Raw genomic sequence first — 27,094 nt, 5'->3', positions numbered from 1 at the left:
GCTGAAACTTCAAATTTTTATCGACGGAGAAGCCCCTGCACGCACCACTTCTCCCCTTGAGTTGGTGGGACCAATCAACTCCAAAGTAAGCCACCTGCACATCCATCTCGGAGCTGGTTGAATTGCTGCTGGACGCGGAGTTGACTCGCTGAGGTGCGGGCAGTCAACAGCAGTCTAGAGAGGCTAGGAGCTATGGAGCTATGGACCCGCAAGAAGATCCTGGAGCGCCGCTACTCCCAGAACAACACTTTACTACTGAAAACGCGGCTCACCAGCCTCAGCTGAAAAGCCCTTCTGGCAGGGTGCTGAGGAACAAGTATTCTTGACTAGAGAACCGGAAAGGACTTGGATCCGGCCACAATTCCAGTTCCTCAGTGCAAAGAAAGGCGGTGACCGCAGCTTCATCAGTCTCTTCAACCTCCAGCTCTACAACTTCTCACCTTGAGTTGGTGGGACCAATCAACTCCAAGGTCAGTCACTTGGACATTCTCTCGGAGCTAGTTGACCTTCCAGAGTTGCTGCTGGAAACCGAAACGCCAGGGAGAGTAACACCAGATTGTGTGCTTTGCTTTTGAGCTGGCCAAGAACTCCAGGAAGATCCTCCGGACTCTAAGGAAGCAGGACTGACCGTACCTGAGTCCCCCAACACAGTGCCTGACCCCAGAAGCAAGGAAAGCCCATCTTAACTGCCAGGAACCGCAATGTTGCTATTTGTGGTAGACGCGAGGAGCTGAAACACCGAACAGCCAATTATTTGAAGATTGCTATTTGTGAGCGTCCCATTGCAGTGCAGGAGTCCAGATTCCCTCCTGTCCCCACGACCGAGGCCCAGGAACAGTGAGATCTGCAGAGCTGCTCAGGAACAGAAGTCCTCTGCTGCACTTGTTCTTCAATACAAAGGTACTGTAAAAGTCTGAGAGAATTTACCTCTTGCTGTAGAGTTGCTTGCAGCTTCTACTTCTCAAGTCTAACGGCTTGTGGCCCTACATTGATTCTTCTTTATCTTCAAAGACTTCTAAAACATTGTGCAAAGACTTTTCTTTCTTACCCGCAAAGAAGTGCTTCAGCTCATATAGACTTTTGCCCATTGACTTTGGCTTAGCCTGTTCCACTGAATGACTCTAATTGGGGGGACCTGAAAGTATTTGCCTGCTTAAGAATATTTGTGGTCCCTTGTATGTTCTAATAACCTTTTACTTTGACTTATTCTTAAATGACTCTAAATGCAACAGTGATATATTAACGTCCCCATCACCCTAGCTACTGAAGTTGCCTGAGGGTGTAGGTTGTGTCTGTGGGCCATCCCAAAAGGGTACTCCCTGATTTAGAGATATTAAGAGTGTGTATTTTGTGAAGTATATTTGAGTGTTACTGTTGTATTGCTCCCTTCTGAAGAAGGCTTACCTAACTGATACATTAATAATTGTTTATTCAAGAAACCTTGTGTTTAAGTGTTTAATTGAATACTTGACACTATGAATATCTGTAACTCTCCTACAGCTCACATTTACCCCTCTTGAGATAAGCCTGGCTGCTCAACACGCTACCAAAACTGTAGTACAAGCTTATACCAAAGGTTGGGTTTCCTATTACCTGTAGTCTGGGTTGTTGTAGTGTTCCCAAAGGGTACTGCATACAATTGTGCCCAACAACCCTTGCTTCCTGAAAAGTGAGTCTGAAAAGTATATTGGTGTTTATGATAAATGCAATACTATCCTTGTTATTGAAGTCACTTCAGGGTGTAGGAGAAATGTTAGCATATCCAAAGAGTATTCACTTTAGTGACTTTGTAAAGTGATTCCAAAGTTTGCTTGACCGCTACAATTGCATTTTTAAAGAATGCTTAACTAAAACTTGATGTGTGAATAAAGATATGTTTATAACAAACTTTATGGTATATTTTATTTATATTGCGCTCGTACACAAGTTTCAGAGCGCGACCACAAAGGGAGGGGAACAAGGGAGAACAAAAAATAAATACAATGATCTTACTAGGCCCAGTGACATTAAGAACGCGCAAGTGCATGGAGAAGGGAAAAGGGGGAAAGTGTGTGGAACGGGCAGAATTGGAAAGTGCAGCACAGAGGTGAGAAAAGAATAAGTTAAATAAATTAATAAATACAGGCAATGTAAAGGTGGAAGTGCAGCCAGCAAGTGCAAGATTAGTCAGTGCCTCAAGACCAGGTATACAGAGGTATTTTTGCACTGCACTACCTTGTTCCCCCCCCAAAAAAAAGACAGACCATTATTAGAGAGAGGACAAGTATGTAAAGCCTCAAAAGTTCATTATGACGACCTGTACAGGAGATGACCCCCACCCCCCCACAACCACCCACCCCTCCTAAAAAAGGACAACTATATGGATAAGAAAGATACATACTTTCATATTTTAATGTTCCCAGGCCATTGAAAGTAATTTAGTTTAAAAATGGATCCCATATTTTCAATACAAAGTGCTCTTTAGGGATTGCCTTAGCACAACATGTATTCACAGAAGTACTAGCAGTCGTCGAAACCCAGCTTCGCAGAACTGCCGTACCAGCCTATCATGGTCTAGAAGACTGGTTGATAACAGGGGAGAACCCAGTAAAATGTCACCTGTACACAGTTCATAATATACCTACTCTGCAATCTAGGTATTTCAATCAATCAAAAGGAAATCCATGCTATTTCCAAGCCAATGCAAAACATTTATTCTCACAATACTTAACACCCATCTGGCACTGGTTTTCCCTTTTCATAGCAGGGTGAGAGCCCTATTTGCCCAAATCCCTTGTTAAACACAGCTGGTCGTCAGATAAGTCTTCTCGGAATGATGGCATTATGCATTTTCCATATGCGCATAGTATGGCAATGGCCGATGGAACGAAGTGTCAGGCGGATGGGACCATCTAGTGGTGGTATTAGACACTAGTTTTGGCACTCAAATGGTGGACAAAAGAAAACATGGTATAGGGACAACCTTTTGTTAACCAGTCAATACACAACAATGAAAACACTCATCTCTGTGCCATCCTAGCACTCAGGATGGCACTGTTCTATTCAGAAGCAGTTGCTGGGGAAGAAATGTCAAAGCATAACAGCCATGTTTTATATTGGCAAACACGGCGAAATGCTCTTCGGAGTTGTGACAACTTGCAAAAAGAATTTGAAGTGGTCTGCAAGGAAGTATAATCTTCAATTTCGACATGTTCCCAGGGAACACAGTTGTCTAGCGGACAGTGTAAGCAGAGCTCAGATGCAGGAACACAAGTGGAAATTCTAAGTTTATTTACTCTGGCACATTTTTGCGCACTGAAGTTAGTCAATGATGGACCTTTTCGCAACCACGGAAAACATATAAAAATGCCAAAGCTATGCATCCAGGTACAGCAGTTTTTAGGCAATGCACTATGGATAAGTTGGTCTAGGATATTTTCTCACTCAATCTGGCGTATTTGTTCAAACATCATCATAACTGCTCTTCTATGAGCATTCTTGCATATCGCCATCTGCTAAACTCATCTAGTTTTTAACGCAAATGATGTTTCTTGCATTATCAGCATGCACAATATCTCTGAATAAGATCTCATGGTGAATACCTGTAACCAAGGCGTTCATGGGAGGAGTTAAACATACATCCGCCTGTGGCAAACACCACCAGATTGGGATCTCAACGTTGTCTCAAGTAAACAGTTTGCCTTTTGGACGAATGCACAATGTCTCCTTGAAGGACCTTGCAAACAAAGTAGCTTTCCTTATAGCAATCCCTTTAATCTGCATAATTAGTTAGCTACAAGCTTTGTTTTTAGAAGCTTTTGTGTCAATACATAAGCACAAAGTGGTTTTAAGGGCACACCCTGGATTCTCTACAAAATTTTTCAAAATTGTATGTCAATTTATTGACCGTAGAACCTTTTTTTAACACCCTCAGAAAAGGGATGAATAAGCACTTCATAGACTAGATTCTCGCAGGGCAGTCATATCCTACCTCAAAAAAATAGAGATCTCAGTTCTTTGTGTCAATGGCATCAGGTACAGCAGGAGATCCGTCTCAGACTGTTGCTAAATGGAATGTCAGAAGCATGGAGCAGGGTAATCGCCTGTCAAGTAAGTCTTTACAACCAAAGCCCATTCTATGTGTAGTACTGGTGCTACACTCACTTTCATTGCTAATGTACTACTTAAAGCAATTAGTAAGGCACGAACATGGAGTTCTGTGTAACTATTTACACAACACTACTGTAATACATAAGCATGAATTTGCACTATGTGTGAGATGGTGTGAGATGAGTGATTTTAAAATATTTATTTGTAAGTTCCTTCAGCATTCCCACCACCTTCTTCAGGTACTGCTTGTTAATCTGTGCAAATCATGGAAATCTAAGCAGATATACAAGCCTCAGAAGACAAACCTTACTTACTCAGTAATCTTCTTTTTGTGCCTTGTATCTGCTTAGTGTTGCATGTTCCCACCCATCTTCCCCACTGTGGAAACTAAAGGCAGTTTTTTTCTGGTAACCTAAATTGGAAATAAAGAATTGCACCTTGCACGGCTTACATGCAAACCTCCAGTCATAAAAAAACACGAGTATGGTGACGCAAGGAGCATGTATACTGTACGCATAGGATAGGGATAATGTGACAAACTCCCCTGTTGCCCATTTTTCTAACTCCAACAAAACACCATGTGATACCCTACATAGGCTGAGGTCTAGTGCTTTTAGCAAAGCATGGTACTCTTAAGCAGATACAGGCAACAGAAAGACTGTTGCAGGGTGAGTGATGTTTGCCAGAACATTGACAGTTTGACTGAAAGTGTTAAACATGGAATACATTGTTACTGAATTCAGGTGTTGCCAGTTTTTTAAAAAAAATCGGTTTGTGGATCGGTGGACACACTGGCATTATAGGTCTTTCAGAAATATACATTTGTCAAAATTGGTACTTTTTCAACTTCTATCTGCCCACTTTTAATAGGAGGAAAGGAATCTCCAGAAATGTTAGTGTTTTTTTTTTTTTTACCTACAACAATGTATGATGTGAACGTAGATGAATTTGAAAACAGTTATGATAGATTTAAAAAACATGGTCCAACCCCTCATTCACAATTGGGGGCAATAGTATCACTTGTCACTTGCTAATGATAAAATGATAGTACTAAAGTCTCCAGATAAGGGCGGTAATGTCCCATGGAAACAAACCGAAAGAGGTGGAGCGCCAATTAAGAGATTAGTTGTTGGATTCTAGGTAATACCACTCAATTTAATAACAATGTCAATTAAAACTTTGTGGGAAATGTCGGGATTAATACAGACGAGGAACATGAGTAAAATGTCCCATAGGTCCTGTAGTTTGTCTGCATACCAAAGTTAAAAAATCCTCAAAGCATTTGGAGCGTTCTGTTGTAAGCTGCATAGCTTCAATTGCAGGACTATTATCTAGCTATAGTGACAATTTCTAAAAGGATATGGTCACAACTCCTATCATATATCCAGGGTAACCAGGAAGACTTTAATAGAATAGAAAACGTCTGGTTGAAAGAGAATTTTTTGGTTAGGGTCACTTGGTGTATAGATTGCGTCCTGAAATTTGAATCTCAGGTGGGTAGTGTTTAACGGCTGCCATTTTCAAAGTAAACACAAGATCTATAATACCCATAGTGTTTATTTAGGCAGTGAAGGCTGGCTTTAAATTAATGTTCCGTCCTGCCTCGATATTTCAAAAGGAGTTTATTTAGGGTTAATTGTGAAGCAAATTGCAAAGGATCCAGAACGTTTTGTCCACAATTGTAGTTAGACTGGGCAAGTTGATCTCTGGCACTGTTCTCCCTCAACTGGTTTCCTAATAAGAAAAGATATTCCATTTAAGACCCTATGTATAGTACACAACGATCTATGGGCACCATGCTAATCTGCTTGAGCATTTTTAAACTTCTGTACACCAACATTTCTGCGTGTGCAGTATAAATGTATCCTCGCACCCCAATCTTTCAAAATATCCACACTTTGGAGTTGATTTTTCAGTTCTTTCCATTAAGCATTGGAGCGCTTTCCTGGTTGCTATTAAAAGCACTAGTAGGCTTTTTTCGCTAAGACACCAACTGAAGACCTGGCTATTTGATGCCTAACCATTAGATCTCGTACAAATACCACATATTTCACTGGCTTTGGTTTACTGCATCTCTGCAATTTCTTACAGCTTAAAGAAGTCTACTGTGGAAATTGTGTGCTATAAAAATATCAAAAATAGATGTCTCTACACATTGTATCACATGGTTGGTATTAAAGGGCTATCATGAATTTTCCCCCCTCACCGTCCAATTGAATTGATCCTAGGAGGAATGGTTATTTCATTTATGCATTCTGCTAAACTGTATTGCTGCTTGATGTATTTGTAAATACACATTTAATTTTCTTATGGAGTCCTCCCACGGATTCCTTATCTTTGATATATACATATCATGCTTTGCAGGCTCTGATTTATTTCAACACAGAGGGCGCTGTGCGGCATTGAGTGGATGTCCCTCAACGGTTATAGTTAATGTGTCCGGACGTGACATTGAGTATAAATGGCAAGCACTGCGCCTGTTGCCTCAGTTCAGTTTTTCCGCAAACACAGCACGCTTTTGGAATGGTTGGACTTCCCTCAACGATTCTTATTTCTCAATGCCTACGCCGAAAACCTGCTGTAAGATGTGTGGACTGTTGACTCGAACATGTCAATCACAGATCAGCACAGAATGTCTCTGGTGCCTCAGCAAGGAGAGCGAAGTCAAGAGTGTGGCTCCTGCCAGTCGATGACCATTAAGTCCTTAACAGGGAGATGGTCGAAACTAACCCTATGTCGGTTGATTTCTAAGTCTCCACCTTCTCCTTTGAAGATGAAATCTTCTGAAGGTTGTAGGTCTACCAGCAATTCTCCAGAAAGGCCCAAGAAACGCTGCAAAGATGCCAAGCAGTTGAGATTTATGAGCGATTGCCGTCACTCTTCGTCATCATGAAAGAATTTGAATAAACTACGCCATCCCATCATTTCTCATCTTCCAACTCCTCACCCGACATGTATCAGGCATGTTTTTCCAATACGACAGCCCATGTGGCTGAATAGGAAAAGTTCAGTCAAAAAATGAGACATGTTTTCGAATGCCGCCTATACTGGTACCTCGAAAAAAAGGCAAGTGATCCCACCATGTCTTACAAGGCTGGCAGGGAATCCAAAAGCCAGAGTTGGAAGACCTTGGAGATGTCGCCTCGAGTAGAGTTGACCACTGGCACTGCATCTAAGACAAAAGCTTCAGGGACTTTAGTCAAAGGAATTGAGGTTTAAGGGCCCGTCAATGTCTAACTCGGATCCAAATGTCTAGTTTTAAACCTAAGTCAAATGGATTTCTTCAAGTCCTTTGGATCTATCTGTGAGGAAGACTAAGAAGATGACGTCCCTTTTGGGTTTGAACATTTTGGAACACTTAATGCTCCAGAGGAGTTGATCTCTGATTACTCATCTAGAGTATCCAGCTGCTTGTCTTAAAGATACCAGTGGTCTAGATGCCTCCCCTTATGTGGAATTTGTTACTCTTGATGCAAATGCTCACCCAAATGCGGTATATAGAACTGTTATGAACAGGGCCTTGGATTATTTGGGTTGGGGCGTCCTGGTAATGACATTATCCAGGATGTCCGTTAGATCATCCTGAGTTGAGGCCCTCCTAAAGGCTGTGCTACTTTTCACACAGCTCTAAAAAATTTTTTTGAAAATTGACACACAATCCCACTCCTGCTATGAAAAAGGAGTTGGTAAAAGTTCAGACCTTCGATTGCCCCTGACTTTCTCTCCAGACAGTCTATTCCAGAGAGCTTGCTAGTGCAGGTGGCTACCCACCATACCACGAGATGGGTACAATAAAGAATATGATGCACTAGCAAAGAGGGTATTTTATGCAGCAATCGTGGCACTGAAAGCCATTGATGCAGCTTGTGCTCTTGACTAAACTTTTACTCTATGCAACTTAATTTTCAAGGCAGTAGTAAACATTTCCTAAGGGGAGATGAGGGATGGTTTTAATAATTTCATCAATGACCAAAGCTGGACCAAAAGCTGATGACGTTTTAGAAAAACTGGAAATCATTAGGGACAGCCATTCGTCAGCCACAACACCCACCTACGCAGGCTTAGAGAGGGTGTTCTTTTCGCTACTCCTTTTAGACCAAGGGGAAGAGGTGAAAGTTGTTTCAAAAAAGGTAGAAGGGCGCCCCTCTCCAGAAAGAACATGGCATGGTGACCTGTTCTGTGGTTTTTTTCCCACTTTGAGAATTCGCAGCCATCACTTTTTGCTCACTTTACCTTTCACAGATAGGAAATATCCTTTTGCATATCAGTCTTTGTACCGCCCACATGGGTAGGCCAGCACTGAAATGCTATGGCAATTCCCTTCTGAACAAGAGTACCAACAACCACCCCATACACATGTTTCACCCTTGTTGGGCCCCATCAGCGAGGTGGAGCTGTGCCTCTCTAAACACAGTGAGCAGGGAGTCCATGTTTGGGTTCCCCCAGGTAACATCGGGTGACCAACCCCAAGTTCCTTGCAAAAATGTTTTACTGTGCTCGGAGGCACAGCTCCACGTCACTGATGAGGCCCAACAAGGCTGAAACGCGTGTATGGGGTTGCTATTGGTACTCTGGCATTGGAACAGGTTCTGAAGCTGGTTTAGAGCTATTCACCCTTTAATTTGCAATACTCCTGCAATACATTCGCTGCACCGAGCCCCATCAGCGGCTGCAGGTGACTATTGACTTGTGCAATTATGTTGGGATCAAACCACAACCTCAATCGTATATGGGGGTTAGGGGGATAACACTGAATTCTACAAGGCTGTCCTTTGGCACTGCTGGTTTTCTTTTTATGGCGGATTTTGACCCTGTGAAGTAAAAAAGCAGGGTGCGCCCACCCAAACTAGGAGACAACAAATGTGGTGCTCTACTCTGTGCTGACTACACCGTCATCCTGGCACTCACTTCTGCGGGCCTGAATCATGGGCTCAAATATGGCAGTTCTTCGAAGTGAACACATATGGATAAAACCAAGATTGTTTTCCTATCCTTTCCTCCAAATATCACAAACTGGGAACTGAATGGAGCCCCATGGAGGTATTGGACTCATACATACTTGGGAATCAAATTCTCAAGAGACTGTAATTGGGCGCCACATATGAAACATCAGATGGAGAGGGCTAGAATAGGGTTTCAGGGTTTCCAAAGGGTTTACTTCAGACATGGTGCCTTAAGACTAGATAAATGTATTGAGGTTTTTAGATGCAAAGTTCTGACCAAATGCTGTATGGCAGTGCGATCTGGAGCTACTGTTCCTGTGAACCCCTTGAAGTAGTCCAACCATAATTTTGGTGTCAGACTTTAGTGCTTCCAAATGGCTGTCTGAGCAGCTCATTGAGTCGAGATGGGGATTCAGAGTTATCACTTCCCTGGCACAAGCCAGACATCTAGCTTATTTAGCGAAAATGAAACTAAATGAAAACATCAACATGAATCTCCAGCTAGGACTGTCATGGAAAGCTGCTTGGCCGTATTTAAGCCAGATTGGTATACATCTGGAGGTAGGCTTTGGGAAAGGTTCCTGGCTGGAAGAGGAAGAACTAATTATGACCAGGCTAAGGAATAAATACAAATTTGGTCCAGAGAAAATTCACTGCAGGTGGATGGGAAGAAAATGCGTGCTCTTCCGTCCCTCCTAGTTTATGCTCCGTATAAGAGGGCCCTGGGTGCCCCAAGCCCAATACTAGATCTAGAATCCAAGGCGGTACAATGACTCCTTCAAGCTAGGCTTAACTTGCTGCCATTGGCAAAAAAGAACCACTTGGCTAAAGGCTCCAATTAAATGCCACACTGATATGGGTGTAGAGGAAGACTTGGTGCACTTTATCGTGCCGAGTCCATTTTTTAAAAGGGAAAGCATAAGATGGTTAAGACCTCATTTTCTCGAAACAAATGTCAGATCTTGTAAGGCTGCAATGTTTTTAACTGTACCAATTCACAATTTCTTTGACTTGATTGAATATCTAGATTAGTCTTCAAAGAGGAGGCTTGGCATAATACACTTTAAAACAGGTTTGTGAGGGGAGGTTTGAAGGTGATTAAGCCGCAAAGGATGTTTTTTTTTTTTGTTCAGGACTGTTATGATTTACTGATATTTATAGAGTACTATGCAAGTTCCCCACATGTGGTCTGGCATGGATTCACATGCTCATGAATATTCCCCGTTGTCCGGCTGGGAATCCTCGGTAAAGAGAAACGGTTTCAGTTTTGTTTCTGAACTGTCTTTCTACAAATAACCAATCGCTGGTCTTTGGGTCATACTGCCCTCAGCCAATGACCGCCCTCTACCTACGCCCCTCCTCTGGCACCCATCTTCAGATTTTTACCGCACGTTCAAGTGTTGGGAGTTCTCGTGCTCAGCTCTCGAGCTTTTACTGCGTGTTGTTTTTTCGAAGAGTTAACTCTTATTTTTTTGGTCAAATCGAGCCTCAAGCTCCACCGATTCATCTTCCGATTTAACAGCGACCCGTTTCGGAAATTTCTATGCCCCTCATGGGTGGATTTTCGTCGAATTTCACTTCTTGGAGTATTCTGGAAGATCTTTGAGGCCTACCCCGCGTGGACCTGGCTCAAGACAAAGGAGACTTGACGCCCGTTGAATCCAAGCTCTTTAGGATCGGCCCAGGATGTGGACTACAGAATGTCTTCAAGGAAGTTGAGCACTCCTGGTGTCTCTACTGCCTGCACTCCGACAAGTCGCACGTGGAGGACTGTGCGTTCTGCAAGAACATGGCTGTCCGGACCATGAATGACTGTCGTAAATGACTGACTGGATGGAGGCGAAGAGCCTGGCAGCAGCTGAGAAGTCATCTGAGCGGTCTTCTAAGACCTTTGAGGGCGCTCCGGCACTGTTCACGGGCACCGGGAGTGCCGTTGGTTTGGGCTTCCCGGCTGCCAGGCAGGGCACAATGTCTTCGACCACGAGCCAACACTCTGGCTCGATGAAAAAGTTGGAGAACCCGATAAGCTTCAGGAGAAGCACCGGCCAGTCCAGACGGAGAAAGCCAAGGGGGAGCGAGGTGGTGACCCCTCCCCCCCCACCGTGGTGAAGGCTTCAGACTCGCCTAAGGTCGTGAAGGCCTCGATTGAGGGAGTCGTGGCGTCCCTGGCGAAGCCCGCGGGGGCGACCCCAGTGGAGACTGCCTCCAGGCCTAGAGTTTCCCTGCCATCCCGGAGGGAATAGTCTTTCCAACTGATCGAAAAGACCCCTGCGAAACCCCCGGCCGAGTAGAAGGCGAGGGGGTTCAGTAGTCCTAGTGGACTCGGATACCTCCTCCGAGGACGAGCTGTCTGTCATCAAGTCAGTCCTGGGCAAGAGGTTCGACGAGGTCGGGGCCTACGGGAAGGATCCCGACGAGGTGGACGTGGAGAGCAAGGGTGGAGTCGACAAAGAAGGGCAGGTTGACTAGGAACTGGAGGATACCACGCCTCTGCCGACGCTCCAGTCGCAACCGATGCCACCGCCGTCGGACTGGTCGGAAGACATCTTGCTGGCGCTGCACACCCTGTGCACAGAGATATGGACAAGGTTGCCCTTACCTCCGGCGGATGATCCAGCGGCGCCTGGACCGTCAGTGTCCTCCAGCCAAGCGGAGGCGAGTCCATCCGCCCCACCCTTCCATCCTTCACCTCATCCCCTCCTCCGAGGGATGAGACGGAGAAGCAACAGATCTCTCATTGTGCACCCCATGAGTCGTCCTTGCAGCACTTGGAGCGAGTTCATGTCAACGGCACCCTCTGGGGCTAGCTTTTTTTTACGTCTGATTCAATTTAGGGCAGCTAAACCCCCTATTCAAGGGAATCTGTCTCCGTTGGCCTCATCACCCAAGGATCCATCTAGCACTTCAAGCTGTTGCTGTGAGCGTGTGCTTATCGAATTGGCCAATATTAAAGCACTATTGGCGGCTCTGTTCAAGGGTGTGACAGAGGCTAGTGGGGGAAGGAGGGGCTCCTAGAGTTGGAGTCAACTTGTTTGGGGCTGGGCAGGGAGGCCCGGCCCCTACTGCTGGCATGGTTTTACACCCCAACTCCCCTCTTCTGGGGGGGTCAAACCCATGCCCTGATAAAGGGGTTTACCACATACAGTCCTGTCAGTCACCTGCTTCTGTGGTCAGTCTATTGTCTAGTCAACCCCTGAGGAGTAAAGCAAGGGTGACCCCCCCCCCCCCTTGCCACCCTCACGGAGAGCTCCCTTAGCCTTGGGGGCCAACCCCTCAATCTCATGGCCCCCCATTTGTGAAGGATAATTTGTGCCCGGTGGGGAGGGGGAAAAATGCCTTTCTATGACCAAGGGGGGTTTTCGTCTGGGGACCTCACACATGAAGTATGTAGTAGCTTCATCCTGCTTCTCCATGGTGTCCCAAAATTACCAACTGCCACTAGAGAACCAAGGGCCGCCCTCCGAAACAAATGCCTTCATTGCGGGCTGTGGGGGAATGTGGGTTTGTGTCCAGGGGCTTTATATTGAAGTGCATTAGAATGTCCAAACCTGATGCCAATATGGACATTGTCAGTGGTCTTCGAGGATGTCGATATGGCAAGGGTTGTCATGGAAAGATGCAATAGCTTTGGGTGGCCAAGGAAAACTGGTATTACAGTTGGTTCTTTTTATGTGCCTGCCCCTGTATACTCCACAAGAGACTATCCTGGCAATAGTCCCCTCTCAGGGGCAAACTTGACTGCGCTGGGCCAGACGCGTCACACGGGGCTCCAGAAGTAGGGGGAGGGTGGCTTTTTGTTTGCTAGTTGATAGTTCTGTTATGGGGCACTCATGAAGGGAGTGGACAACTTGCTCATGATTTTGTTTCCTTTACCAAAATGTTTATTGGAATTATGTACTAGTATTATTTATCTTAGGATGTGCTTTGATGGTCTTTTTTGGCCGAATAAAGTTCTTTGACTGAGATCTCCCATCTCCCATCGCCCCCTCCCCGGGCTTCCCCTCCCGGTGAAATAGGCTTGTTTCACGCCATGATCGCCAGGACCTCAGCTTTTCCAGCTATGCTCCGAAGAGCAGAAGGAGGGATTCCTTTATCAATGACGAGAAGCCAAGAGGAAGACCGTACTCGGTCCCAAATGTCGCCCTACAGCAGGACAAAGGACTGTCCCTTCTGAAGAACCCATCCACGGCCCCTGCGAAGAGAGACCGGTACGAGAAGACCAGACCCCATGCTGGAGAAGGAACAAGTTACTTACCTGTAACTGTTGTTCTCCAGCATGGGTCTGGCATGGATTCACATGCAAACCCTCCCTCAACCCCTCTGCGGCTCTTTTGGTCCTACTGCCACTTTACGTGCTACCAAATCTGAAGATGGCTGCCAGAGGAGGGGCTTAGGTAGAGGGAAGTAATTGGCTGGGGGCAGTGTTACCCAGAGACCAGTGATTTGATATTAGTAGAAAGACTGTTCAGAAACTGATTTTTTATTTACTGAGGATTCCCAGCCTGATGGGGAATATTCATGAGCATGTGAATCCATGCCAGACCCATCCTGGAGAACTGTTAAAGGTGAGTAACCTGTTGCTTGCTTATGTATTATGTAATTGGAGAAATCTGACTAAAATTTGTAAAGAAGACTGTCAAAGGTTACCTGGCAGCATTATCCATCTTTGAACGCGTGCCAGAGCAGGGGTTCTTAAAGATGTTGATTGTCATTCTATTCCTCAAGGGAGTGACAAATGCTCTCCCAACGGTCCCCTTTCTAGTCCCGTCCAGGGATTTGAAACGGGTAATCTTCTTTGTGGGACCTCAATTTGAACCTGTTCATTCGTGTCCACTCAGATTAACTTCGAAAACCATCTTTCTGGTGGCCATCACTACTACTCGCAGAGTGAGTGAGCTACACGCCCTGTCAAGTAAACCTTTTATAATCTTTTGGAAGTAGAAGGTAGTCTAGAGGGTTGTCCGAATTTCACCTGACACAGAAAATAACATTACTGGCTTTTTATCCACTTCCTCATTCTAAGGGTGAAGAGAGGTACACAGGATGGACCCAAAAAGGGCGCTTGGCTTCTCCATTTATATGATGTAAAATGTCAGGCAAGAGGACCAAACTGTTTATTGTTATGCTAGAAGTCATATATAACGCGCCTGTACACACAGGTGCTTCTAGGCGCGACAAGCCGAGGAAGGGTAGACCGAGGGAGGACAAAACGAACTATCTTACTAGGCCTTGATTCAATCGGATTGTGCGAGTGGGAGGGAAGATAAGTTCCGGCAGGGGCTGCAGGGGCGTGCAGTGGCAAAAACATTTTGTGCTGGCAGGGTGGGGATTCAAGTAAGTGCAGGGAGACGATTGACTGTAGGGTTACAGATAGTCCCTAATTGAGTGGGTGGGTATCCCGGAGGCAGTGCAAGAGGCAACTGGTCGTGCAGGAGCCTGTTGTCCGTGAGGTTTAGTGGGTCGTCGGGTAACTAGTTGGTGCAGCAGACAGGAGCATCACCAGGGCAGTGAGAGACTGACTCTGTTCCAGAGGGAGGCCCCAGCCGTGGATGGATATCTACCCCCTACTCTCTGCCTGGGGAAGCTTCTGCACCTCAGAGTGGGAGGTGGATGAGTGGATGGCTCCAGAAGGAAGATGCTTAGGAAGAGTTGGCGGTAGCTTGGTCCCCAGCCACAGTACGCCTTGTAGACTATGCAGATGGTCTTGAACTCGATCCTTGCAGCCACCGGGTGCCAGTGCAGAGATTTCAGGGCTGGAGAGATACGATCCCTGGGCTTGAGGCCAATTACAAGTCGCACAGTCGTGTTCTGGATTAGTTGCAAGGTGCGTAAAGTAGAGGCAGGCAGATTTAGAAAGAGGCTGTTCCAGTAGTTCAGCATGGAGAGAACCAGGGTTCTGGAGACAGTGAGCTTCTGTGGGAAAGTGAGAAAAAAAGAATACCTCTGAGGAGGTGAAGCTGCTAGTGTGACTTCTCAGATATGTTAAATGTGTGGAGAGAAGGAAGGGATGGAGTTGAAGATGAACACAAGGTTCTTCGCCTGACGGGAAGGCGAGGGTATAGGGCCCAGGGTGGGTAGCCAGAGTGAGAGGGAGCAGGGGTCCCAATGAAAATGATCTTGGTCTTACTGGCATTAAGGGAGAGATTCTTGGAGGCACACCATTCCTGAATTGCATATAGACAGTCTGGTTGGAGTGAGATAGTAGAGGCGGCTGAGGGGTGACTGTTATTGGGATTATACTCGGCTCTCCTTCACTGAAATTTAGAGCAGAACATAGAGATGAGGTGGGCTAGACATGCCAAGTAATGTTTGAAGCGCCCGGGTGAAAGGTTAGAGCTATGGGGACTGCGACATGTAGTGATGGATTTGGTAGAGAGAAAGGACACAAGTTTGACCTGGGAGGGTCGTTCGGACAGAGTCAACCAAGCTAGAGCCTGACTGATGCCCAGGTTGTCACGCAGACGATTGATCAGGTTGGCGTGGTTGACCATATCGAAAGCCGAGGATGGATCAAGGAGAATTGGGACAGAAGAAAGGTTAGCAGCGAGATTCGAGAGCAAGTGTTCACAGGTGTTCTGGAGAGCAGTTTCCGTGCTTCTGGCTGCTTTAAAGCCAGACTGGTGGTCATGGAGACAACCAAAAGATTCAGTAAGCCGGGAGAAGGCCAGCTTTTTGAGGAGTTTGGCCAGGAAAGGAGTGATTGAGATTGGGCAGTAGTTTTCCAGAGAGGAAGGATCGACAGTTGGCTTCTTGAGGATGGGGTGCACAAGGGAGTGCATTAGGGGGGAGAGGGGAAGGTTCCAGTGGCAAGAGTGATTGCATAAATCGGCCAAGGCTGGAGCGAGGGTGTCGCTATCGTCCTTGATGGTTCTGGAGGAGCAGGGGAGAACCTGCTTTGACGAGACTGGCCTAAATCGGACTTGTCTAGAAACATCGTCGGGGGTGAACGAGGAGGAGAGAAGAGGAGACGCGGCCAAGGAAGGGCTGGGAGTGGTAGAGGGAGAGGAGAGTGGACAGGATGGCCTGAGTTTTAGTGGTGAATTGAGAATCCAGTGCCGTGCAAAGGGCCTGGTAGGGGACGGGAGAGGTGGAGACTGCTGCATGATTGGCAGCTCCTTGCAGATTTTGAAATGTTTGGACGAGTTGTTAGAGGTGCAAAGATGCAGGCTTGGACGTATGCTCTCTTCTTGGATAGCAGTCTTTATTGCCTTTGGAGCAGGCAGCAGGCCAGTTTGTCTGAGGATGAGCCTGATGCCCTCCACTTCCTCTCAGCCACCCTAACTTGCATTTAAGGGTGGTGAGGTTGGAATCGTAACAAGAGTTGCAACTGGAAGTAGTCTTCAGATGGATCCTCATGACCGGGTCAAGGACGTCAAGAGTGTTAGAGATTGAGAGATGCAGGTTGGAGAGGGCTGTCCGTGAGAGTCAGCCTCAGGAGGAGGAGAGAAAGTAGCGGAGAAAGCCTCCACTGACACACGCTTCATGGGCTGGATGACCGGGAAGGTTGGTGGCAGTGCTGGGGTTGTATTTACCTGGGGGACAGAGCTACAGGTGAGAGGAGCAGGGATCCACTCTGGGAAGATCAGGGCTACTCCACCTCCTGGATGGTTGGTTCTGGGTCGAAGCGGATCTTGTAGCCCCCAGGGAGGAGAGTGTCAAAACATGTGACGTAGATGGCCGTGAATCATGTCTCGGTGAGGCAGAGGACATCCAGATCTTCGAGGAGTAGGCATATGTCAGATGAGTGTTTGACAGCAGAGCGAGTAGCAACGTGGAGCAGGTTACCACATTTGAAAGATTTCCGTGGAGGGGTACAGGCATGGCCTACGCCCTGCAGAGATGTCAGATGTGACTGAGAATGGACAGAGAAGGAACGAGAAGGTAGAGTAGTCGGAGAAGCTGATGGATGGTGGCAGAGGAGCCAGAGAGGTATCGGTAGGACTAGCAGGAAGAGGAAGGAAGTTGATCAGACGCAGGAAGCGTCTTTCGAAAAGGAGATTGAGCTCAGGGCCCTGGACCAAGACAGTGCTATTCAGATAGACATTAATGATGGTCTTAGAGTGGAAGTGTGACCTCCCGAGTGCCACCATTAATTGGAGAGGAGGAAAAAGGAGAGCGCATCCTGAGACCATATATGTGGGAGGGGGGGGGGGGGTCCATGGGCCTGGAGAGGGAACAACAAAGAGGATGTTGGTGAGGGTCTGTCTGGAGGAAGCACTGGTGGTAGGTATTGGCAATAGGGAGTCCTGGGTTGGAGACCAGAATGTCCCTTTTGAGTGTCTTCTTACCAGACCTCTAGTGAGAAGGATACGAGCTAGAATAGCAGTTAGGAGATGGAGACCGAGAGCACCATGGAGGGGTGCGAAGCAGGGAGCAAAAGAGGAGGTAGCCAATGCATGAGGTGAGTGGGGTTACACTAGGGGCACACAAAGTGGAAGGTACAAGAGGGTGACGGTACAGTAAGCATGGAGTACTGGAACTACAATAATCACAGTTAGTGGGGGGGGACTTGAAGAGCAGTAGACCAAGCATAATGTGTGATAAAATAATAGATGCCACTGAAGGGGGGGGGGGAGGTGGAGTACGAGTGAGACGGTAATGCAAATACAGTAAAACATACGCAAAACACTAGTAACCCTGAGGGACCTGGAGGAGTAAGACAAGAAATGCAAGCAATGCAACAAATAAACAAGTCACAGCTGGGGGGGTAGGAGAGACCTGGAGAGGGAAGGCATGAGAAGGAGGGGGACCCAAGGAACGTGGGAAAGTGGAGCCTAAATTGCGGTGGGAAATCACAAGTGTTGATGGTTGGAGAGGGGAAGGACTCACAAGGACGGGAGACGCGGCAGTTAAGTTGCGGGGGAAACGCACGTGGAGATGTTCAGATGGGGACGAACGTGCAAGGTCGGGAGTTGCATTGAGTACACCAGTGCTACTCTCCCGACCCTTCTTACCTTATGGACGCTGATAGACTGAGATATCATCCGTGCTCTTAATCGACCCTGAGGCCCCTTTGCTGCCAAACAGCTGCGCCGCACAACACAGCGGCCTTGTCCTGCGAGGGCTTTGCCGCAGAGGGTCTGATCCTCAGTTCTTTAAGGCTTGGGAGCGTGGAAGTTGCGTTGCTTGCTACATGTACTCTAGCAGTGTCTCCTGCGTACCTGTGTCGCACAACACTGCGGCCTTGTCTTGCGAGAGCTTCTTCCTGCGATAGGCTAGGCCCGGCGCTGCCCAAACAAACTTTATCCCATTGGATAATCCTATGCATTTCGGAGTGCTACTCCATTGTATGAAAGAATGTCCCTTAAAACCTCAGAGCTCGTTCCACCAGAGTAGCTACCACGTTGGCTCTTTAAAGACGTGTTTGGGTGCAGGTAATTAGTAATGCTGCTACATGGTCCTCACTACACACTTTCTCAAAGCATTACTGCTTAGAAACATTGGCCTGGAGGTTTGGAAGAGCAGTTCTACACAACATCAATCGATAGTGGCAAAAATCCACTGTTCCCACCTCCAAATCTGCTGTGGGAGTCTATTAAAGATGAGGACTCCGTGGCAGGACACAATCCATTAGAAGAACAAATTCCACCTGGTAACATTCTTTCGAAGGGATTGTGTCCTCCAACGTATTACTTATCTTTGATAGATCATCTCCCAGCTTGCTGGCCTCGGAGAAAAAATGTCCCTCGACGGCCTCCGTATCGGCACGGATGTCACCACGTGTATAAATACTCGTCTGCTGCTCAGTTCCGTTTTTCCGTGCTTCGTGGGGCCTTGGAATATCGTTGCTCAGTTCTTCAGTCAAATATATCAATATATGCCTCGTGAATACCGACTCGTACTCTATGGCTTCCTCACCCGAACCGACGACTCCACGGTCCGGCTTCAAAAAATGTCGAGACTGTGGGAAGAAAATGTCATTGACTGATGCTCACAGGATCTGTTTGTGGTGCCTGGGAATCGAGCACCATTGTTCGGAGTGCGAGGACTGCATATCCATGACGGCGAAAGCCTTGAAGGAGCGTAAGGGGAAGCTCGAGAGAGGTAAGGCAGTTAAAACTTCTTCGAAAGTTTCCTCGGCGGAGTCGAGACATTCGTCTCCTCGCCATCACAAAAGATATTCTCGTTCTAGGACTCGAAGCAGTTCCCATCACTCTTCGAGATCTAAGCATTCAAAAAGACATCGACGATCCCCTTCCTCGTCTTCGTCTTCCGTTTCCCCAAAAAGGGTCTCCTGCCCCACAAAACATAGCTCTCAGGCTGAGTGGGAGGAATTCAGGAAAAAGATGCTAAGCGTCTTCGAGAAAGCGGCCTCAACCCCCTCGAAGACTTCTGAGGGTGATACCCTGGGTGAAAGACCCGAAAAAAAAAAGCAGCGAGTCGCAGTACCTGGCAAAAGAAGCCACTCTAGAGCGTCACGAACCCTTGAGTAAAGGCAAAGTTGCGTCGTCGAAAATCCCTTTGGCACATAGATCAGCGTTGACGCCGAGAAAGGATAAACCCACAGCCACCTCGCAGCCAGTGGCCATACCCAGAGCCTCAAGCACGAGAATGTCGTTGACCACCTCGAGTAGAATCCCGATACTCTCGTTCATTGAGGCCTCTACCACCTTTCTCGACGCCTTTTTCGATGGCTTCGAAGCATTTAACCTCTGCGTCAACGTTTTCTCAGCCAATCATGACAAATTTGGCTCCTTCTGCTCTGGAAATGGGATTTATACCATTTTCAAGACCTGACCACTCCAGGGTCTTATCTTCTATTTATAAAGAAGGGGAGGATTCGGATCGGGAAAGACCTTTTGAGTTGCAGGGATCTGCAACTCCTGCACCAGAGGAATTTACCTCTGAGGAAGGTAGGTTGAAAGACCTCCATGAAACTCTACAGAAAGAAAGTGGGTTGGACACTTCCCAAGAAGTGGAATTTGCCACACCAGACCCAGGGGAACCTGCTGAAACCCCTTATAGGACCTTGATGGCAAGGATAATAGAGTTTATGGGATGGTCCACACCCTCACCTGCTTTTCAGCAAGACGACCTCAGACATCTTGGTCAAAGGGCTATAGGAGGATCCTGTGGTGCCATTTTTCATGCGGCATTACAGAGGAGAATATTGGCAAACTGGGAAACACCTGAGGTAATCCCGGGAGTTAACAAAAAATTATCAGCTAAATATCGGGTGTCTTCTGCTGACCCTGAATATTTATCCAAACACCCAACTCCGGAGAGTCTGGTTGTTCAGGCAGCTACTTCAGCAGATAGTAAATCGGCTTACCCTACTGTTCCACAGGACAGGGATGATGAGAGATATGACTATGGCCAAAAAAGTATTTTCCGCATGTAGCATGGCGTTGAAATCCATCAATGCTACTTGTACGCTCGCAAGGTTCAGCCACACACTTTGGAAGTGTGCTTCATCAGCGGCTGACTGCCTCCCGGAGGGAGAAGAAAGGGAAGCGTTTCTCAACATCAAGGATGGTAAGGGCGCAATGTTTGAATCCCTTCAGACTGGCATCGATTTTGCTGACTATCAACAGGGCCATGGCGGCAAGTACAACAACAAGGAGATTTGCTTGGTTGCGAAAGTCTGGTTTTGTTCCAGATGTGCAAAGCAGACTCTTGAATATGCCCTTTGACGGCTCTTCTTTGTTTGATGTTTGTAGTTTTTCTAAACTGTCATCCGCCTTCTTACCAAAGGCAGCAGCAAAATCCTTAGGAGCTGCAATCCGACAGACACCATATTGCCCCTCAGGAACCTCTTGGAGAGGTAAGTCCTTTTGCTTCTATTCCACATTCGGAAAGGGCAGAGGACAGTCGGTTCAAAGGTGTCGGAAGCAATTCACCCGAGGTGGACGGGGTAAAAACACAAAAGCCGCAGCAGGTGCCTCTTTACCCTCGGAATCTGCATCAGCCGCCTCCAAACCACTCCGAGGACTCTCTTCACAAAACACCAGTAGGGGGCAGGTTAAGTTCCAGATCTGCTCCTCTTGCAGGAAATTGTAGACCTGCTAGAGAAAGGTGCCATAGAACCGGTACCTGTAGCGGAGAGGAACAAGGGCTGCTTACCCCCCTGCCCCCCTTACTTTCTCATACCGAAGAAAGACTGGGGACTGAGACCTATCTTGGACGTACGAGAATTGAACAAGTTCCTCAGGAAGGACAAGTTCAAGATGGTAACTGGTATCTCTGGACCTCCAGGATGCATATTTCCATGTGCCAATCCATCTCAAACACAGGAAATACCTGAGGTTCGCAATTGGCGGCTCTCATTAATTTCGAGTTCTGCCATTTGGGCTGACCTCTGCCCTGAGGGTTTTCACCAAGCTAACTTCAGTAGTGGCTGCAAGTCTAAGGAGGGAAGGGATCCACGTCTACCCCTACCTGGACGATTGGCTGATCAGAGCTGTATCTTCGGAACAAGCTCAGATCCAGCTAGATTATGTCTGCCACTTCCTTCACAAACTGGGCTTCTCCCTCAATTTAAAGAAGTCACAGATGATACCATCACAGAGACTCCAGTTCATTGGAGCGGTCCTGGACACTTCCCTGGGAAAAGCCTCGCCACCAGAGGTGAGGGCTCAAGATATTCTGCAGATGGTCACCAATTTTCAAAATGCCCAACGTCTCCCAGCCTTTGACTTTTTGAGGTTGCTAGGCCTCATGGCATCCTGCATCTTCCTTGTGCCAGAGGCTCGTCTGAGAATGAGATCTCTTCAGTGGGCACTGAGAATTCAGTGGTCGCAATTCTCAGATTCCGGACAAGGTGGCTCAAGACCTTCAATGGTGGGCCTGCCAGGAAAACATCTTGAAGGGGGAACTGTTTTGGCATCCATGGCTGGAGATAAGTCACAGATGGCTCACTCACGGGGTGGGGAGCCCATACCAACGACTTGACCATCAGCGGTCGTTGGTCTCCATCGGAGTCCAGACTACATATCAACCTGTTAGAGCTGAGAGCAATCAGACTAGCGCTGAAAGCTTTTCTGCCATCTGTACAGGGGAAAAATGTCTTAATAATGACGGACAACACAGTGGCCATGCACTACCTCAACAAGAGGTGTAGGATCACTACAACTCTGCAGAGAGGCAATGCAGCTCTGGTTTTGGGCAATTCAAGAAGGAATCTCTCTATCGGCAGTCCACTTAGCCGGAGAGAAGAACTTGACGGCGGATGCTCTGAGCAGGCAGGGCACAGTCTCCCACGAGCAGGAACTGTCTCAGGAAGTCCTTCAGGAGAACTTCGCCTTTTGGGGAACCCCTCAAGTGGATCTGTTTTCCACCAGTACCAACAGAAAGTATGATCTGGTTTGTTCAAGGGAATTTCCCCCGAGCGGAGCTCTAGGGGACGTGTTCGTAGTGGACTGGGAGTTCCCACTCCTGTATGCGTTTCCACTAGTCCCTGTCATTCCTCAAATGATCAGGAGGTTGAGAAGATTCCCGAGAACCATGATCCTAATTGCCCCAGACTGGGCCAGGAGAACATGGTACCTGGACCTTCTGGACATGTCCATCTGCCCTCCAATTCGTCATCCACTCAAGCAGAATCTTCTCTCACAGAAGGGAGGTCAGGTTCTCCATCCAGACATCAGAACCCTCAACCTTCACGCCTGGCTTCTGAAAGGTTGAGATACAAGGATTGGGACCTCCCTGATGACGTCATGGAAGTGTTGCTTTCGGCCAGAAGGCCAGCAACAAAGTCTTTATACCGCTGCCGTTGGAACAAGTTTTGCAGCTGGTGTAGAGAAGAGAATATCGACCCCTTTTCATGTGGTACACCAACGGTGTTATCCTTTTTACTCTACTTGGCAAATTCGGGCCTTCAAGTTGGCACTATCAAGGGCTATCTCGCAGCGCTATCGATCTTCAAGCGCACTGCGGAGGAACCTTCGTATTTCAAATTACCCTTAGTAATACAATTTCTAAAGGGATTAACTGTCTACCCTCCAAGACATTTCCAGGTTCCTTTATGGGACTTAAATTTAGTCTTAAATTTCCTGATGGGTACTCCTTTCGAACCACTCCACTCTTGTTCGCTAAGATTTCTCACCCTTAAAACTGTCTTATTAGTGGCTTTAACATCTGCTAGAAAGGTGAGCGAATTACAAGCTCTATCTTGTAAAGCCCCTCATACAATTTTTCATAAAGACAAGGTTGTCCTACATGTGTAGCCTAATTTCCTCCCAAAGGTGGTTTCTGAATTCCACATCAATCAGAAAATTACTTTACCTTCATTCTATCCGCCTCCCCATCTGGGGAAAGAGGAAGAAAGGCTACATAGGCTGGACCCAAGGCGGGCTTTAAGCTTTTACATCAGCAGACGGGGCACAAATTGGGACTACCGATAACAAAACAAACCATTTCCAGATGGATTATTTTGTCCATCCTGGAATGTTACAAACTGGCAGGGAAAGAGCCTCTTCAAAATCTTAGGGCTCATTCAATCAGGAGTATTGCAGCCTCCTCGGCCCTCCAAAGAGGGGTTCCGGTTCGAGACATACGTGCGGCTGCCACATGGTCGTCCGCACATACCTTCACAAGATTGTACAACCTGGATTCCTCCTCTAGTCAAGAGACTAGGTTTGGCAAAGCCGTATTACATTTGGTTCATTCCTAAAAGGAAACATGGCGTTTTACTCCCATCTCCAATTGCACACCACTGCTATGGGAGTCTATCAAAGATAAGGAATATGTCAGAGGACACAATCCCTTCGAAGAACAAGTTACTTCTTACCTTGTAATGTTCTTTCGATGGGATGTTCCTCCGACGTATTCCTTATCGCTCTCCCATCCATCCCCGCAGTAATACTTCCCTTGTGGTTGCAGTTTACGCTCCTTCAAGGTCAATAACCAATTCATGTAAAACTTAACATCAAAACGGAACTGAGCAACGGACGCTGTGCAAGTCTATTTATACGTGTGGTGACGTCCGTGCCGATACGGGGGACGTCGACGCGCAGCGCCCTCTACTGAAAAAAATATTCCGTGGCCAGCAAGCTGGGAGTTGATCTTTCAAAGATGAGGAATACGTCGGAGGAACATCCCATCGAAAGAACGTTACAAGGTAAGAAGTAACTTGTTTTTCTACTGCATTTTTTTCCCACAGATTCCTCATCGCCCTCCCAGCCTATACCTCTGACTGTGGGTGAACTTTTTAATATACCACTTTCAATGCCTATGCGGGTTATACAATACTCAAATTGGCTGTGCAGATGGAGGGAAACACTAAGAACTCGGGCAACAGGCCCAGCACATGCTATTTATCCTCATTGATGTTACGTATGGACGCAGGAATGGTTACTGTTGAGGGACATGGACGCGCTGCCGCACAGCACCTTCTGCTGTTAAATGTTTTCTGGGACTGCAAAGCAGGATATGGATATTTCAAACATGAGGAATCTGTGGATGTAACATCCATTACATTGGTAATATTCAATGGTCCGTAATTTGTTCATTTGCTGGTACAGGTGGCTAGGATGGTAAGTCAACCAAAGAAATCTGTGAGATTATTAAGGAAGGGTTGAGCTGGTGTAACCACCTGTCCTTTAGGCCTGGTTGCACTCCCAGGACCGAATTTCGAAGCCTAAAAGAAATCGATAGCTGATGGACAGGGAACACAATTGGGTTAATCTGGCCTGCAAGTCTTCTCCTTTGCAACTGCGCTGCACCAGCCACTGCACCCAAATACATTCAGAAATGTCCTTGCTCCTTTATTTGATCAGAATACCAGAGAGTACAATCCTATTTCCTCCATTTACCACCCAACGAGAGATTTGGGTTAACATTTAATATTTTCTTGTAGTGGAGAGTTTTTGTGCATTTTTTGGTCTTAAAATGTTTGTATTTAAATAAGATCTGTTTGTTCTTTTAAATCAGCTTAGATGTGGTTAAATATATCTGATATATTCGGTTTGATACTCAATGTATTGTATAAAAAGTCATTGTTTTGACTATTCTACAGGAGTATCTTTTCAAATTACACCTTTTCATAGCGCTGCCATGTTTTCCACTTTTTTGCCTTTGAGAATAAATATCACCAGAAAAGGAGCATGCCTATGTGTACCAGATTTATGCCCTTCTATGGAACTGTATGATGTGGTTTGAGGTGCATGTGTGGGTGTGGTTCGCAGACAATGCAAGTGAACTGATAGTTGTATGACATCACTACCAAACCTAACCTTTCCTTGCATGCAAGAGAGTAGAACATCTTGAGTTTATATGAATTTTTATTTAAGAAGAAAATATACAATCTACAACTAAACCTCAAATCATTGTACTGCGATTGACTTTAAAGGTGAACGTAATTTATGGTATCTTAAATGTGACAGTGTATGAAAAGAAGCTCCTGGTTAAGCAATTAGAACTGCCTCATCAGGCCACACTCCCAGTGGAGTTCAGACAATACCTTACGCAGAATTCCTGTAGGCACATGACAATGCTTGGTGAATTGGACTCCCAAAACACATGTATAGAAGAAAAACTGCTTTACTCAGAGGGGCTACCTCAATAAAATGTTGACAGTCTGAGATAAACAGCGACCGAGTAGATGGAACAGAACTATGGATGCCAATAACAAAGAATTTCTTAGATGATTTCCAGATGATTTAGGGAACGCTGATGTCCATGTGGTCTTTTATACACTAGCCGCACATAAAATAAGTCTTGATTTCCATTCTAAAACACACGAGCCATCGGAAAAGTACTTGAACTATCCAGTTGCTTTATATTTTTCAGAATGTCACAATAGTAATGCAGGTGTTCTGAGTTTGGCTCACCTTTAGATGGTGAATAGTAATATTAGAAAGGCTATAGAAAACTAACTTCAAGGCTACCTGGAATTGGGTATTTGATCCAGTTCCAAAATTACCAGTTGGCCTAAATACCAGTGAAGGCCATCTTTTCCTGTTAAATTGGTAGCTGAGAAATACAACAAAATAGACACACCAAACTGTATTAAGTGTTTTAGCTGTTTTACCTTGTTTAATAATATCTCCAGCACACAGTACCCCAAATACACTATATAGTTGATTGAAGTTATTACAGGGATCGAAATTAAGATTGGAGAAGGAGCTAAAAGCAGCTTTTGTGTATCCAGCATTAACCAATGAGCTACAGCACTGGGGATCGAGGAGCTTCTATTGCTAGTTTATAGATCGACCCAAATGCACAAAGTTATTGCCACATAGGTAGGTTTAGTTGGCATCGGTTTGTCTGAGGAGCTAAAGCTAGTCCCTGGTAACAGTGGTGTCCAGCTAACCAGGCTGTTCCAGGCTACTAGCAGGAGCTAAATAATTTCAAACCCTGTTATTCACCTTTATGGTTAAAGTAGGATCTGTTCCCGAACTACTAATATGCAGAAAATTGCATCTGACTGTATTATTGAATTATCCTTTTCTTTGAGTAGTGTGTGAAACTGTGGTTTACTGTGGGGTGCCCATATGGTGGAATTTGTGCACTGTCTCCATAGTTGGACTGTAAACCGGGTTATAACAGCACCAACCAATTTGAGAGCAGTCTATTTGAATTAATTGGCATTAATGAGATACCCCTATTTGAGAATAGGTCGATTGGAATGCTCTCATATTTAGCTCTGGGCATGCCATAACTGTTAGCCACCTTATGCTGTTTTGGATAATGGCTATTGGCAAACCCACCTGTTTTTTATTACGACATAGAAATTGGAAACCTGTATACAATCCCTTTTGAAGCGGCAATTGTACACCTTAAACACCATTTTCTTACTCGCCAATCATCAATTATCACTAGCCAGTGGCGAGTGCAAATGTTGAGACCTGTTAGTAGTAGTAGTATTGTGAGATTCCTTAAGTGTGTAGAGCTTCCTTTGGTTAACGAGTGCAATTAATTTTTCCTGAGGAATTCTGAAATTTAGTCAGTGTTTTTGGGCTTGTCTAATGTAGATAAAGATGGTGTTCTATACTCCAGATTAAGCGGATGGCAGTGATTGTCCTGTGTGCAATAAGAGCAGTCTTCATGTTTTTAGGATGTTGTAGAGATGATTTTTATTGTGATGGGGAGAAAGGGGGGGAGGATGTAGAGGTGTAGGGGGC

General features: G+C 46.2%; 1 protein-coding gene across 2 annotated transcripts in view; it reads left to right on the top strand.

Moving 5' to 3' along the window:
* PAFAH1B1 (platelet activating factor acetylhydrolase 1b regulatory subunit 1) overlaps window positions 1-27,094 on the top strand; it is a 1,367,099-nt gene that overhangs the window by 232,029 nt on the left and 1,107,976 nt on the right. The window lies entirely within an intron of this gene.

Source organism: Ambystoma mexicanum, chromosome 9 (genome assembly GCF_040938575.1).
Source record: "Ambystoma mexicanum isolate Mex_15411 chromosome 9, UKY_AmexF1_1, whole genome shotgun sequence".
Taxonomy (NCBI): domain Eukaryota; kingdom Metazoa; phylum Chordata; class Amphibia; order Caudata; family Ambystomatidae; genus Ambystoma; species Ambystoma mexicanum.
This window is presented reverse-complemented; position numbering and strand designations above follow the sequence as displayed.